General features: G+C 43.2%; 2 long non-coding RNA genes across 2 annotated transcripts; both read right to left on the minus strand.

Annotated features, from left to right (window-relative positions):
• Window positions 1-1878: 1878 nt before the first annotated feature.
• LOC311445416 lies at window positions 1879-5829 on the minus strand. The gene is made up of 2 exons (XR_014698398.1): window positions 5306-5829; window positions 1879-2625 (listed from the first exon to the last, which is right to left on the minus strand). It is a non-coding gene; the product is annotated as an uncharacterized lncRNA (long non-coding RNA).
• Window positions 5830-12309: 6480 nt separating this feature from the next.
• Window positions 12310-15118, minus strand: LOC311445417. Its single transcript, XR_014698399.1, has 2 exons — window positions 13657-15118; window positions 12310-12518 (listed from the first exon to the last, which is right to left on the minus strand). It is a non-coding gene; the product is annotated as an uncharacterized lncRNA (long non-coding RNA).
• Between the last annotated feature and the right edge of the window lie 716 nt (window positions 15119-15834).

A 15834-nucleotide genomic window follows, 5' to 3' on the forward strand; every position in this document is an offset into this window, starting at 1 on the left:
TTAAATGGAAACATTCCTTTTCAGATATTTGTGCTGAATGTGGAAGCTGAGGTGCAGGCAAGAGTTTCACAGTTGCTCATCTGGAATGAGCTGTCTAATATATTTGTACGTGTTTTTCTTAGCCTGGAGTTTTGTGACGGTTTGCTTTTCTTCCTTTCAGGCCTAGCTGCTCAGCCTATTCAGTATTAAATTACAGATTTTTGTATTGCCATTTAATAGTTCTTAATTTCTTTCAGGTTCTTGTTGTGGTCCTGCTCCTGACACGGCTCTTTTGCCGTAGAGGAAGCCCATGAGGAAGGTATGGAACAGACTGACGGCACAGCTATTTACACAGAGCATTGAAAGCCAGATATGTAGACCCAATACCTGTATGTTGCCTTCTGAGATACTTTGCCTCATTAACTTTTCTGTGTCATAGGCTGCCTTTCTGAAGACTGGATCCATGAACTCAAGGGAAGTAATCCCAGCTGACTTGGACAGCTCTAAACCAGGTGACAGCATGCTCACTGGAGGTAAGCAAAGGCATTATCCCTGTCTATTAAGTCAATAGCTTTGGTTCTAATAATATTTTGAGCTTTGATTTCTACCCTTCAATGGAAAGAAGGTGGCTTCAAATTGCTATAGATGGAAAGTAAAGATATTGTCTGAATGTGCTTAAAGCAGAAAGGCAGGAGGCTCATCCTCGCTCAGGGAGGAAACTGTGCATTAAATCCATAGCTAGTTATGATATTTTTGAAGTGCCAGCTGTCAGTACAGTGCCAACGGAGCAATCTGCTGAGTGCTGGCAAGTTTTCTCCCCTCTGTGCCAGTTACGAATGCCATTGACTAGCTAGAAAGGGAAGCCTGCCTACTCTTGTGTTGGAGGCCTTAGAGGTGTGATGAGTGGAATTGTGCAATAAGTGAAAGAAGGGATAACGAGAGAGGAAATGGAGGAATTCCTCAGGGTGCCATCTGTGATGTAGATTACGAGAGAGGCATAGAGGAAGTAGATTTCTTTTGTGGATTAATTTTGCCAAACTGCAATCAGTGAGCTAACAAGCACTCTGCTTTTTAGGATCCTAAAGAGCAATGCAACAGCTAACATGTATAATCAGCAGTGTGCCCTACAAATAAGCACTGGAGAAAAATAATGGAATATATACCTCAAGGTTTCTAGCTACCAACATAAAGGGCAGAAGGGTGGGGAGGTGACTTGCATCAGCCACAGCTTTCTGTGCTTTCTCATCAGCTTTACAGCGCTTGCTGATGACTTCCTCATGTTCATTAACAGTGTGCTGAAGGTCAGATTCTAGCTTGCATTTAATAGCAAGTAGACTATTTCTAGAGGGCAGGAAGAAGTCCTGGAGACCCAGAATACATTAACTGCTCAGCTCCCAAAGTGGTTTGCGGATAGGTTTTCTGCAGTTTGTTTTTCTCTAAACTTTTGCACTGTTAAGCCAAGTGGGATTCACCCCCTCTGTATCTGCATTACGGAACATGAGGACCTGCATATTTATTGTCATGTTAAATGAAAGCTAAAATAAGGATGCACCTTTGAGGCAGAGATAGACTCTGTTGTTTATGAAGTCCTCGAGCCTGAGTCTGTTTTACTGGATATTTGTGTGTATGGATTTGATTATATATACCAATATTATTTATTTCCAAGTGAAGCTGCAGTAGCAGCAGCTGGCTTTAGACCTGACTGAAACCGTGTTTGATTGCAATCTCAACAAACGAATGTAGTTTCTGCTCCAGAATTTATGATACGTATGTCTTTTTGTCTCATGGAAAATATGAGCTCCACAGCTCGTTTAGTGCTTACTGTTTGCTGATATGAATCATTGGAGGACTGTTGTTGCTGTAAAAATAATAATAAAAAAAAAATGAGCCCCACTCTAAGGAAGGAGGACTACAACGGCTTTAACAGAACAACTGCATTCTAGCAACACGCCGCTCTCTAGCAAAACAACATCAAGTAAATGTGCCATTGTGTTCCAGAACACTGCGCAGGTTCTGAGCTTTATAGGTGCTGTATAACAAAACTTGTAAACTCCAAATTTAGCATGGAGATGGCAGTTCACTTGCTAAAAATGTGTCCTTTCATCATCAGTCAGTTGTAAGTAAATGAATTGATTGTGTTGCTAATCTATTTGAATAAAAAATGCATTTATGACCCAATTTTTATAACTGATGTCCCTTAATTGCGGCTGAGAAACGCTTTTCATGGTATCAGTCCCTTCCAGAAGTTATACTTTCTTCCTTGCAAATGTTAGCAATGTTTCCTTTATGGAAAAGAACTGCAGGCTGTAATGGTGAATGTTAAAGTGGCTTCTAAATTCTATGCACACACAAAAAAAAGACGGCAGGTATGTCATTTCATACTGCAATCTGTAAAATTTCACTAAAATGGATCTTGCTGTGGGCTACGTTCCATAGAAGAAATCCCAGCACCATGGAAACAACGAGCAAAACTGTAGTTTCATTGGAGGCAGAATCTTACGCTGTCCTTTTTAAGGTAGGGTTTTCAACCTCGCTGCCCTCCAGCCCAGTCCGTACTGCTTCCAGCTCTGGCTGTAGCAGGCTGAGGTGTTGTTCCTGCAGCTCCCCGTGCTGGCGAGCATCCCCATCCATTTGCTTCCAAAGGTCCTGAAAGCAGATAAAAGATTGATGAAAATAATGAATGGAGAGGAAGCTGAAAGATGTAGGAGGTCTCCCTGCAAAGCTCTTTTTTAAGGTGATGCCTTTTTTTTTTGTTGTTGTTAAAAGTGCTCAATCCCCGTATCGTGTATGCCTGTCATATGACTGCAGCCACACTGACTTTAAGAGAAGTATTTCAGACTGAGGCTGATGTAACTCAGGATGGGTTAGGTTTGTGTCTGTATATGCACAGTGTAATTAGAGGGAGAAAGAAAGAATCTTTGTTACTCTTTTAGTTACTAAAACTGGATTTTTGGCAGCAATTATATTACTTTATTCCAGCAAAGAGTCTGGCTTTTTTTACTAGTTTATTGGGTTTTATTTTTGAAATGAAGAGACAAAGGAAACTCCTTAGTTTTACTTCTTGGTTAGTTTCCAGTCTGTTACATGGCTATACCATTCAAACAACAAGTGCAGTGGATCCATTTCCCCTAACAGCACAACTTTTCTTGTTTTAATTACATACACATAGATCTTTGGGTTTCTACTTTGACAAAAGCTGACATTAATGCTTATCCTGTGTAAGGTTTGTCAGAACTACTCCAGGTTGAATTGGTATGACTGGGAGAACCAGGGCTTTGGAACAAATTGAGATTTTATATTCAAGATGACTGTCTAAACAAGAGTACAAAACCTACTGCTTTGTTGCTTAAGCTATAAAATACAACTGGCATGCTTTCCCATTCAGGTACCTGCTTGCATCCTGTCCAGTTTACCCTGAGATGCTGTTGCAGTTTATTCAGTGTCCTGACAAGCTCACTGTTATTCCTGTTGGCACGATCCACTTGGATTTCCATTTTGTTCTGGTCAGTTGCCATCTCCTTGAGCCTAAGAGCTTCAGCACGCCCTGTCACTTCAGCCTCCAGACTCACCTGCAGAGACTGGGTTGCGTGCTGGTGATTTTCTGCGGAGTCCAGTGAAGCATATGGTGCAACATTCTGTTCTGTTGAGTCTAATCCAGCCTTAGTATCACGTTATTGCCCACCAACTAACAAAAACACAGTAGCTTTCCAAAGCTGTTCATAGCTGTGGTACCAGAATTTTGAACCGAGCCATTTATGAACACATTTTAAATAGAAGAACGTGACAGCTTTCAAATGGCAGCTTCAACCTGAAGCAGTTCAAGCTGAATGAAAATCAGTTTACTTTATTCAGCCTGTAAGGAAATATGCAACAGAAGGATGAATAAATACTCTTTGTAGGGTTATACACACACCACCTTCTGGTGGAAGGTGAGCAGTAGGCATTGGACCTGCCTGCAGCTCTCACATCTGTACCACAGGGCAGACTCTGCCTCCTCCAGTGCCACCTGCAGTTCATCCTTCTCAGTCTCCAGTCTCTTATCTTGTGCAGCTCATGAATGCTGTTCCCTCCCTTCCCCAGCTGATTGATCAGAACCTTAATTTCCTCTAGGGAAGAAAACAGATATTTCATATGATAGGTTTATTTCAGGACCGTGAACTTTACCAAGTGCACCAGACAGATTCTTTGAATGGAAATGTCATGAAATGGTTCCAGTCACTTTACATTAGCTGCCCTTTTTTTCATTGCTAAATATTATCCTGGATTTCTGAATGAGCCACACTAGCTGCATGTGTTTGTGGAGGCGGAAGAATGTAGCCCATTAAGTCACGAGAAATTTCTTCCAGTTTTTAACCCAGCCTTCCCCTCTCCCCCTTTCAGATGGCTGCTCATACAGAATGGAAATGGGACTCTGCATCATCTCTGTGCAGCAGAGTGCGGCTCTGTGCCAGGTGATGGAGGGCAGAGCAAAGGGTTGGGGGAGATAGCCCAGAAAGCCCTGGGGCTGTGCCAGAGAGTCCATCACTGATTTCTGTTGGCTGCAAGGGCAGCAGATTGTAGCATCTTCTAAACATTTACGGTGTCATCTTTCAGCCTCCTGTAGAAGATCAATTTTTGTAATTTACAGAATTAAAAAAAAAAAAAAAGGCAGCTGCTCTTCCTATATAGTAAGTGGGGGAGAAGTGATGCCAAGAGGGGAGACTCTGTGCAGGAGTCTAGCTGACTTCCTTTGAACTGATTTCTGGAGATGCCTAATTGTCCCCACGGAGGTTAAAGGGAGCTTCATCTGCTAAGAGTAAAGGTGGTGATTGTAAATAGTCTTTTGAGGGAATTGCTCAGAATTAGGGAGAATGCTGGCAGCTGGAATTGGGACTGCAGCTTCTGTTGTATTTAAGTCTAATGAAGTAACCAGTTTATTATCACCTTACGTAGTGCTCTAGTGATGCTATGTGGCCCAGCTTGGAGTGATGACCTCCTGGTATAACAGTGAGCACAATCAAGCTGCTATTGTGATCTTGCTTTGATGGTGCAGAAAGGATCTTTCCAAGTGTTGTCCCAAGAGTCAGTTCCTGGAGGCAGCACACAGGTGACTGTTAGTATCTTGGGTGAACTGGGTGCTGGGGTGAATACAGACCCAGTCCCAAGAGCAGAATCTAACTTGTGACTTCAGTGCTTCTAATGTATGTTGCCAGGGAATGAAAAGCACTGCTAGAAATAAGAAAACTGGAATTGGTGCTAGCAGATACCGTAGGAGATAAGGAATAGATAAGTAGGAATCGAATGGCCAATGATTTGCAGAGGTTTTTAATGTCAAGCCAGTACTTACCATGAAGGGCCATGTTCTTTCTTCACAGCTTCCAGGTGCTCCAAGGGTTTTTCCCAGCCACTCTTAAGCTCAGAGTTTCCAGTCAATGCACATTCCTTCTGCGAAATATTCACTTCCACCTGCAGCTCTTCATATTTTTTGTTGCCATTCCTCCAGCATCTTATCAAAGGCTCTCTGCTTCTTGTCCAGGGCAGCACAAGCGGCGTTGGCCTGGAAAGATGAAGCCAAGCATTCACTGGACACAAGTTTTCTTTTCACTTCACTTCTCTGTGTGTCCTGCCAGCTAGTCACAGTTAAATTGGCAGCCGCTCTAATGACTGGCAGGGTTTCTCTTGGTCACTCTGAATGGGTGATTAAAATGTTTACAAGGCTTTCTTTCCTCACCATTAGGAATTTAACAAGATCACCCAGTTCCCAGCAGTGTGATAGTCTTCCTTGCTCCTGTGGTTATAATGATGCTGCTGTGGAGCAAATGTTTTCCACTTCAGATATTCCTTGTGCAGATGTGCTGTTAGTAATTGCCTGGGTTGATTAGTGTGACTCTATTTCAAAGACGATTCAGTTACAAACAAGATGTTATTCAAGACTATTTTAGACCGTGTTTAACTGCTTGTCATGAAGGGAAAGAATAAAGGTACATTTTTCTTTCCTAGGAGCTTTTAATCACAAATATTCTACATATCTTTATGATCTGCACATGCGTTCAGATACCATGGTGATAAGCACACCACAGGAACCAAAGAATAAAGGACTGCTTCATTAAAGAAAGTGACGGTGAAACAGATTTTCAGCCCAGCACTGTAATGCTGTATGTGGGATTGTCAGCTCTTGAGACCTGTTCTAAAGCCAACTGCAGTCACTGGCAGGAACCCAAGGACTTCAGTGGATTTGGAGCAGCCTTTGTGCCTATTTTAAGTAACATTTTTATTCAAATGTCCCACAGTTGCACTGCTATTCATGCTCTTACACTAGCACTAGCAAGAGGAGAAATACTAATTTAATGAAGGAGCATTCATTGCTGGTGTTTAAGCTACACGTTGTTTAGATCTGCTTTGAGCGTGGTAGTTAATAACCAGTGGCCAACCCACTGGTACTGCAACACTGCAAAGTTCAAAGCAGGATATCATTATCCTTAAAAAGAAGATGAATACCTTGCCTTGCAGTGAGGGAGGGCTTTTGCTTCAGCTGCACTCTTGTTTCTGGAAGACAGTTAATGAGTTTACAAGAAGCATGCTGAGTGCTCCTAGGAATTTGCTGCGGCTCTCATCTAGGTTTATTCACGAGGTGATAAATCTTAGCCTTGCTTCTCAGGGCCATACGGATTACTGTGACATTTGATAGAGAGATCTTAAAATGCTAGGAAATAAGGGATCAGGGAATTAACAGAAAGACTCCAGCACCAGATCTTGCTCATCAGGCTTGTGCTGGATGCTCTTGAATGGCTGGCTTTCTTGCCTTTTCCAGGTTGATTGAGGTCCTCTGCTTCTGTCTGAAGCCTCTGCTTAGTTTTCTCTGGGCTGCCAACACGGGCTTGGACTGATTCAGCTGTCTGCTCTGCTTCCTGAAGCCTCACAGCCAGCATTGTCCTGAGGGAAGGAGGGCAGAAATATCTTGGTGAGTAAGTAGCTCATGGAGTGAGGAGTAGTAGAAGTCAGCAGCTGTCACCTCCTTGAGCGCTATTGCTGTTTTCACCAGTAATCTTGGAAGCAATCTCAGAAAAGGGAATGAAAACTGCTACTGGGATGTGGCTGGATCTTCCCTTCCGTGTGTGGATGAGACAGATCAGGCTGCAGCTCAGCTCTTTATTGCTGGATTGTTACCTAGTGATAGACTCCTCCACTTCACATTCAGATATCGCAAGGACTGGGGTAGCGTCTAAGAGCAAGGCAGCTTCCCTCCCTGTGAAGATCTGTGTAACTAAGATGTAGGAGCTTATTTTGTCTCAACTTGTTTCAGGCTCACAGTGAAGCCCTCCAGGTGTCTTTAATAGCAACAGGAGTTAGGACCATGTGAAAGCATCTTTGTTAGGTCTGTTAGAGAGACTGTTACAAAGATTGGCTGAACTTCTAGCCTATAATACCAGACCTCAAAGTCCAGGTTGTAATGGATTTAATCTGCTTTGATGCTTTTCTTTCTTCTTAGGAAATGCTAGTGGCTTTTGTAGGGCTGTTGGAGTAAAGAAAGGCTATTCAACTACAAGCATTTATTGGAAAGGTTCAGCATTGGTTTTCTGTTGTTAGCATACAAGTGTTAGGTCTCAATAGTCTCTGTTTATTATTGCAAGTATTTATTTTTTCTTTTCTCTTAGCCAGAGCATTCTACTTCCTTTCTCTCTTAGCAAGTTGAGTTCCAACAGATCATGTCTGTAAGCTGTGACTCAGCAGCTAAACTAAATAATAAACCACCTTAAGTCCTGTCCCATTCTTCCTGAAAGCTGAGTGCTCACTTTGTTTCTTCCAGCTCTTTGGCTCTTGTCTTGTATTTAGTCTTCCAGATTGTGATTTCAGTATTGAGTTTAGAGACCAGGAACCACGGTTCACTTTGCCCTCCTCCTTCTCTTCCAAATGCTCTTTCATCAGGTCCAAGTCCTGCTTGGCGTTGGCCAGGCTTACTGCAGCAGCCGTGCAGGATTTGAGATAGAGCAGCCATTACGATGCATCTGTCTGGTTGGATTATGGATGCACTGACCTCACTGCCCTGAGCTGGAGTGTTACACTTGAACAACTCAGTCCTGGACCAGCTAGAAACATTTCAGGTTTCAAAATATCTTCCTGGTCAGGAGCCAAGCGTCTGTTCTCCATACCTGCTTTTTTTTTTTTTTTTTTTTAACTGTACTGCAGTAAATTGAATTGAGTTCATATAACTGAAAACAGAACTTGGCTTGTCATCGTCACTGTTTTCTCTGCAAGTATTTCAAAAGAATTATGACAGTAAACCCATTTGGTGATTGTTCTGAACACAGAGAGAATTCTTGCCAAGCTTTTGATATGCAGGTGCAGCACTTGAATTATTCTTTGGAGATAAGGAAAAATTTCCAAGACAGACCTGTCAGACAGAGACTTGAAATACTGATACATCTTGAGCCAAACACGCGTGACCTATGCAAATAAACTGCTGTACAATCCACTGAACAGACACTGGACCGAGAATCAAGAGGTGTGTGTTCTGCTCTTTGCTGCTGACTCATGGGAGGCTGTCTTATTTCCATTTCCATACAAGGCTCATGCCCCCACACACCCCCATCACGATTAGCTGGTGACAAGCCCAGGGATTAATTTGGATGAGAAAGTTTCCCTTTGCGAGAGCTGAAACAAAAGATTTGTTTCTCTAAAGTGGGGAGCGTGCAAAAGAACAGGCACTGCATGTCCCAAGGGAGCAGCAAGCTGTGTAGGCAGTTGGTGGTCCCCAGAACTTTTGACTTTTCATCCAGCAGTCCCTTGAAGTTGTATACCACACCTGAGAGTTGAGAGGGATCTTCATGTGGACAATCTGGTTAATCTAGGTCAGATCTTCCTTGTGTGCCTCGCTCAGCTGTGAGAAAAGCTCATAGGGAAGCAGGAGAGGAATTAATTCAATCTGACTTGAGAGAAAGAAAAGCGAAGGTAGAAGGATTGGGCAGATTTGCTAAAGGAGGCAGAGCAGGGCTGCCAGAGCTACAAGAAATGCAGGGGTAGAGTAGGACCCAAGGGAAGTAACATTGCACAAAGCTGTCAAGGAATTTACCTTGGAGCCTGATGGCATTAATTTCAGCTTGGCTCTTCTCCACCTCAGCCAGCTGGGCTTTGGCTTCAGACAGGTTATCTTCCAGCTTGTGAACATGAGTCTGAGTTCAGCTGTAAGAGAAGGCAGTCATATGATGCTGAGTAAGGCTTGAAGGGCCCAAATATCCTCCCTCCGTTGCAAGCTCGGTTTATTCCTGTTGGTTGTAATTAGAAAGGGATGACTAACAGGCAGGGGGAGTGCAAATTGTCCCAATCTTTAGTGAGGGGGACGCCTGCGCCATCAGCCAGGGTGGGCAGTGCTCAGTGCTAGCCTGCAAATCCAGAGAGCTGGATTCTGCCTCACACTGATGGTTGGAGAAATTCCTTCGTGTCCTCTCCCCCTGGATTTCTGCAGAGTGCTAGCACCGAGGGCACTGATCTTTGCTTTCATGAGCTGTTTGCCCATCTCCAGCTTGGTCTTCACACGGTGGGCTCTCCACAAGCTCTGCCATCTCAGCCACAGCATCTGTGTGCCTCCTGCACGGGGTAGAGGCTGTGGCCTCGCTCAGCAGGGCTGCCTCCTCGGCTCAAGGAGCGACTTCGGCAGCCCAGCTTCCTGCTTGCAATTCTGTTAAAGCTGAGAAGGGGCCAAGTGCATGTTGTCAGCTGAGGTCTGGCAGCCCTAGAGCCTCAGAAAGGCTCTCAGGGATGCTTTGGAAGAAAGGCTTCTGGAAGCCTTTTATTTAGTTTTAATAGGCTCTTTATTTGGGACAAATCCCATCTTTGGTATTACTCCATTAGCAGGTTGGTGAGTGCCATCTTCCAGAAGGATTAACCATTTCTAGGCCTTTCTGCTAAAGCAGAGTTTTCTCCAGACTGCGGGTCATGTATTTCTCTTGCAAAGCAAGAGAAAATGGACCAAACAGTCCTGCCTTGTGTTTTTACGGCGTGCTTCTGAATTGGCAAATCTAACAAATCTCAGATCACCTTCCACTCCAACTGTAGAGGAACATGAAAGCCCACAGCAAATTTGATAGAGCCATTGGTGCTTTACCCCTTCCAAGGTCCGCAGTGTGAGGGGAAGGTTGAGTCAGGACTCCAGGATCTGGCCTGCTTAAGAGCATGGAGAAACTGCTGAAAAAGGGTCATCTTTAGAAAGTCCCAGTGATGTGTGTGTCTGTCTGAGGAGAGCAAGATGCTCAGATGCTGGTGCATGGGAAGCTGCCTGACCTCGGGGCAGTGGTTGCCTCTTCCAAGCAGTCGGTGAGATCATGGGGCAGATCCTTTCCTTGTTTCTCCACCTAGTGGGAAAGTGTGGAAGAAATTCTCCGCCAAAGAGCCGATGAGTACTTAGAAGCATAACCACGTTGGGAACTGTGGCAGTGTGAGGTACAATCAGAGGGGGAATGGGAATTCTCAAATGCAGGCCTCTGATTTACACTGCTGCTTCTTGTGTCACCGGACGAGATCCTCTACCACCATTTTCCCATCTGTGCAAGGTATCTAACAACACCGACCTATCTCCTGATGTGGTTGAGAATGAATTAGCTAGCATTTCTAAAGTGAATTGGAAGGGAAATGTTACTTATTATTGATGCTATCAATCTGTATTAGTCATTAGAACGTGTTCAGAGCATTATATTAAAATATAACCTTTTGGGGACTAAATTACCTTCAGGCTTTTCCATTGTTAATGAATCTGATTATATATTTAACATCCACATCCTGGCAATTTGCTGAAGATTTATTAGAGTAGATCCGTCCACCGCTATAAAACTGTAAAAGTAGGTGGAGTGAGTTGATGGCTGAAGCCCAGAGAAATGCCCATTTTCCCCAGCCTGCTGCAGTCTTACTGGTGGGGCAGACCTCCACAGAGCAGCTGGCTTCTTCAGAGTCTTTTGTGAAAGAAGTAGTGTTTGCAGTTTGTAAGAGTGAGTTTGCATAGGCTGAAACTGGAGTTCAATATTGTCTGTCTTATTACTCTTTCATGGGGAATTTTGTTTTTTAATTAGTAGTTTCATGTCTTTAGGCCTTTTCAGATATGTAATCACTTCCCTTTGGAGTTTTTTCTTCCTTAGAAAGACGCTGCTACCTGTGTTCTTACAGCACGCTTAGCTTCCACCTCTTCAATATGTGGGCCTGGAGAGCACACCACAAGCAGAGCAGGGTCTACAAGCAAAAGATGCAAGAGAAATTTGTGCAAATGCAATCAAGAGTCTTAATTTCTTCACTTTCCTCTCTATATGCTACAGGATTTTTATTTTTTTTTTCCTGGGAGAGATCTACAGCTGGGAATACTAAGCCAAGAAGATGGGAAAGGCCTGGCCGTGTGTCTCAGGAGACAACTGGAGTTATCTGTGGTATGGTTAGCTTCCTGTATTGTGTTGGGATTTGGCCATCAGGAATATCATCAAGCTGATTTGGTGACTTGTGGGAAAAAGAGGCTCGTTCACAGAAATTGCTGCAATGTAGGTTTGTGGGTCATTTTTTTGTTGCTGAGTTTTTGGTTGAGTATTTGGGCACTGAAATACGTTGGATGAAAGAAATATTTGAATTCAGAATGGCAGCACTTTACTTTCTTTGAGCTGAGGTCCCATTCTTGGCTTTTTTTACCACTTTTTCTTCCATGGTGAGCAGAAGAGTGCTTTGCAGGAGCTGCTATTGAGGAGGGGAGGTCAGGATTTACCTGAGGAAAAATAAATACCGTATCTTAGCTGGTTCTATTGCTTAAGGGTTTACGGGTTGATAGGCTCCATTTTAACAGGACAGGTTTAAAAGCACCCCAGAAAGTGGGATTGTCTGTGTGCACCTCTGAAAGACAAACACCAGCACTTTATTTTTTTTTCTGTCCACACTTAAGCATTCCAGTGCTCTTGCTCTGACGCACAAGTATCTTGTACTCCCCATGGAGCTCTGTGTTAGGATTTATGTCAGCAAGTCCTACCAGTATGTATTAATGATTTTACATGTTACGGTAGATATTTAGCTTTTTAACTGGGTAGATTAGTGGTTTGGATAATATGTAGTTGTAAATTTGTATTCTGGAAAGTTAATTTCTAAGGGGAAACTTGTCAGAGAAGTACTGGCAGACCCATTACTAAAGTAGTCAATAATGACATTAAAATAAGTTTAATTTGTGACAATATTTTGCATTTCTAAAACAATTTTTATCTGAGGATCATAAGGCCTTACATAAACATGAATCAGTTAAGCCTCATAACTTCCCGGTGATTATACACATTTTTTATGTGGGTGACTGTGGAAGATGAATTATGAATATCAGACAATGAGTCAGAGCAAAACTTCAGAACAAAATCCTGTATTTCTGATTTGGCTTGTCTGAACAACTGAACTGTATTTCTGCTTGTTGTGACGTTAGCACTGAAGAGATCGGGGTATGACCGTGGATTTTCCTAGTGACTTTCTGCTCCAGCAACTTCACAGGGGTAGGGAAACACTAAGGCTACGGTGCACAGAGTTGGATGAGAAACTAACGCTGTCCTGGCGATGGGCTGGAAAAATAAATAAATAAATAAAAACAGATTTACCTGAGGTGCTTCCTGAAAGCAGTACGAGCTTTGAACACGCATTTTCAATAGGCCTTGAGGGACTTGGTCCAGCAGTGACTATTTTAGAAGAGTCTAGCTCACTCTCAGCAATTCACAAAGCTCTTTTGGGCAGTGGCACAAATTGGCAACGCTTCGCTGTGCTGCCATGAGTTAATACCTAGAAAAACACAGTTGCCTTCCTGTTTGTGCAGCAAGCTGTGGTCTCTAAGCAAGCAGACAATGATTTTTTTCTTTTCCCTAGACTGGGAGAATGAGCGCTCCATTTTTCTTTACTCTCTCCCAGTTATTTCTGCCTGATGAACTTCCTCCAAAGCGCTCTCTTTCTTTTGGAGTTTAGCAACTGAGTCATTCTGAGCAGAGATCTGAAGCCAGAGTTCAAACTCTGTGGTCTAATGCCTGCAGGCAGGGAAGGGAACATCACACGGGTTTCATGGATCTCACAAACTATTGGCAGCATCAGGACAAAATGTCACTGGAAACTTGTATTTCTTTCTAAAGAATTTGAGATTCAGTTAATAAATTCTGAAACATATGACATCTGTGAGTTTAACATCCTGTGGATGTTAACACTGACTTCAGAAGAAGCAGCAGACAGCCACATGGTTGCTATAGTACAGATTTAAAACTTCTCCAGTTACATTAAATGAAAACCTATTCAGGTGCAGAAGAGGCAGAAGTATTCCCTAAGGCAAGATGGAGAGCAGTTACTGGCTGTGGAGGAGGAGGGGCGTTTTGTAAGCAGAGGCTTATCAGCACTGCCATGTAAAAGTGGATGTAATTAGTAGGGAACGGAGAGGAGATGCTGCTGTCTTTATGTAGATGGATCCCTAGAAATTACTATGAAATTACTACTACTGCGGTGGTAAACATGTGAAATGTAGAATTAAATCTGGCTCAGGTTGAATGAGATACCAGAAGACAGCATCAAAAATTGTGGGGAGATAGCTGAGTGAGTGTGAGCATCCCAGGGGGTGTTCCCTCTGGTGGAGCTGTAATGGTTGTCAGCGGTCAGTTCTTTGGATAATGAGAAAGGGGGGAAGAAAAAACAAAACAAAACAAAAAATACTGTCGTGCTTCATACATGCATTTCCTTCTTGGTTTTAGGCCAAGGTGGTCTCCAACCCTTTGAAGTCACATTTCAAGTCCCTGAGCTCATCTTCCAGCATCTGTGTGCTACTACTGACAGCTCTGTCACAGCTGGGATTTGGCTCGGTAGGTCGGTCGGTCCGTCTTTGATTTTTGTCATTTGGGGCAGGCACTCCTCAGCACCCAGGAAGTTCTCTCATTCTTTATGAAGGGATGGGGATCCAGAATGCACCCCGTGAAACACCTTGCTGTCAGGGGCAGGAGCTGCAGCAGAAAGCCTCTATTTGCAAGAAATGCAAGTTTTGCCTTGTTTGCCGAGTTTGTTGAAGATTTCTTTAACATAACTTATCATAAATGATCTGAATCTCTGTGACTCAGAGCATAGTCTCTTAATGTTTAGGCAATAAAAATGGGGTTTGTTCATTTGTATACAGACGGTTTCTTAAATAAGAGTTCCTATTTTAAAACAATGACACCCTTATTTGCCAAAGACCTCGCTGAGCATCAATGGTTGTCCAGGAAGAGAACTCAGGACTTGTGAAAACCCTTCTTTTGCTTTATCCACGAGGCCTCCTGGTCTCCTCTGTATTCTAGGGACTTAACTGTATTTAAGATACAGACTGGGTGTCTGCAAACCTCACGCATCATTCCCATATGCTCTTTTTTTTTTCATTCTGTATTCTGAAAATGAGCTTCTTACTGAGTCATTTGAGAAGCTGATTCCTTGCCTAACTGAATTCTAAGCCTTTAACCATCCCCTATGGATAACTGTCATCCTGCAGCTGGATGGTGAGGTCAGTCTCCTGGGTGAGAGTGGCTGTCTTCTCTGTTCCTTGACACATTCTTTGCATTGCCATGTCTCTGGTATGGTGCTTCTCAGCTCGTCTTCCTGCAGTTACATTTCCTTCTCCTGTTGGGCCCCATCCAGCAAAAGTTCCACCTGGAAGTAAGGGGTTCAAGCGATGAGGTTCCCAAAACAAACTTTTTCCATGATGATGGTCCCCAAAAGCTTGAGTATCTTGTTCAACACTTTCTTTCTTCTCAGCAGGAAATCATCTGAGGTATCTAACCTGGGTTTAAGTGAAGAGAATCTGGGCTGGACCTGCCCCTTTATGCTGACAACATGGTCCCACTTCAGAGAAGTGCACCAAGCAGCTTTGTTTCAGCTGTTAAATGTTAATGAATAGTGAAAGCTTGTATTCCCATGTTCAGAACCTCTCCACCTCTCTGTGCTGTTTTTAGAAGTGGGAAGTCCAGGTCTTGAACTGCTAAGGTGTTCTCTTTCCAGTCCCTGGAGGTAGCAGCTAAGACTCAGCTTTCAGGGCTTTCTCCATTTACTAACTTTCCTGGCATTGATTTGGAAAGCAATCAGTCAGGCCCATTGCCCTATTAATAATTAACAAGAAAGTCACTAGCTTTCAGTGTCTTTACTCAAGTGAACATGGCTGCTCCTTTTTTTTCCTGGTGCTTATCTTCCCTGCCCAGACGTGCCAAGGTTCTCAGTGTCTGTAATTGCCACTGTTTAATTCCTCAGAACAGGACAACCTCGGAGTATTTTCCTCACCTTACTGTACAATTTCCACCTGCCTCAGAAATGCAGCTGCAGAAACTTCTGGACATTCCTCTGAATTGCCAGAATGTGTGTGGTGTAGAAACAACTGTTTCCAGGCAATGTATGGAGGAGGGCTCAAAGTCTTCGTGCTCAGCCATACTCAACAGAATGCTGGAGTCAGTATATTGTCTAAATAAAATGGGATAGGCTCAGATGCCCCTCAGTTCCTTGGTGTGTAGGAGTCACAGCAGTTTGCAGACATAGGAGAAGGGATGACAGAACCAAATCTGTTTAAAAAAATACTACTATGGTTGTAGGAATTGAGATTTCTCTGCACTGCAGGAAACAAATGCTGCTCATAAACAGGAAGCTAATTGAAAGGACATTTTTTGCTTCCTTCTCTTTCCTCTTCTCCATCCTGCCATTGCAGATGTTAAAGGCAGTGACTAAAAAGTGCACAGACCAAAACCAAAATCCTGTGACTTGTAAACATAAGTATGGTAATTGAATTCCATGGGATTCAATGTATCACCATGTGAATTAGGGTTTCTGGATGGGACTAAGGCTCACACCCGAATTATAGAGATCCTCCAGTTGTTGGCCTTCAAAACCTTTTCCTTA

This window comes from Aythya ferina (assembly GCF_964211825.1).
Source record: "Aythya ferina genome assembly, chromosome: 15".
Classification (NCBI taxonomy): Eukaryota; Metazoa; Chordata; class Aves; order Anseriformes; family Anatidae; genus Aythya; species Aythya ferina.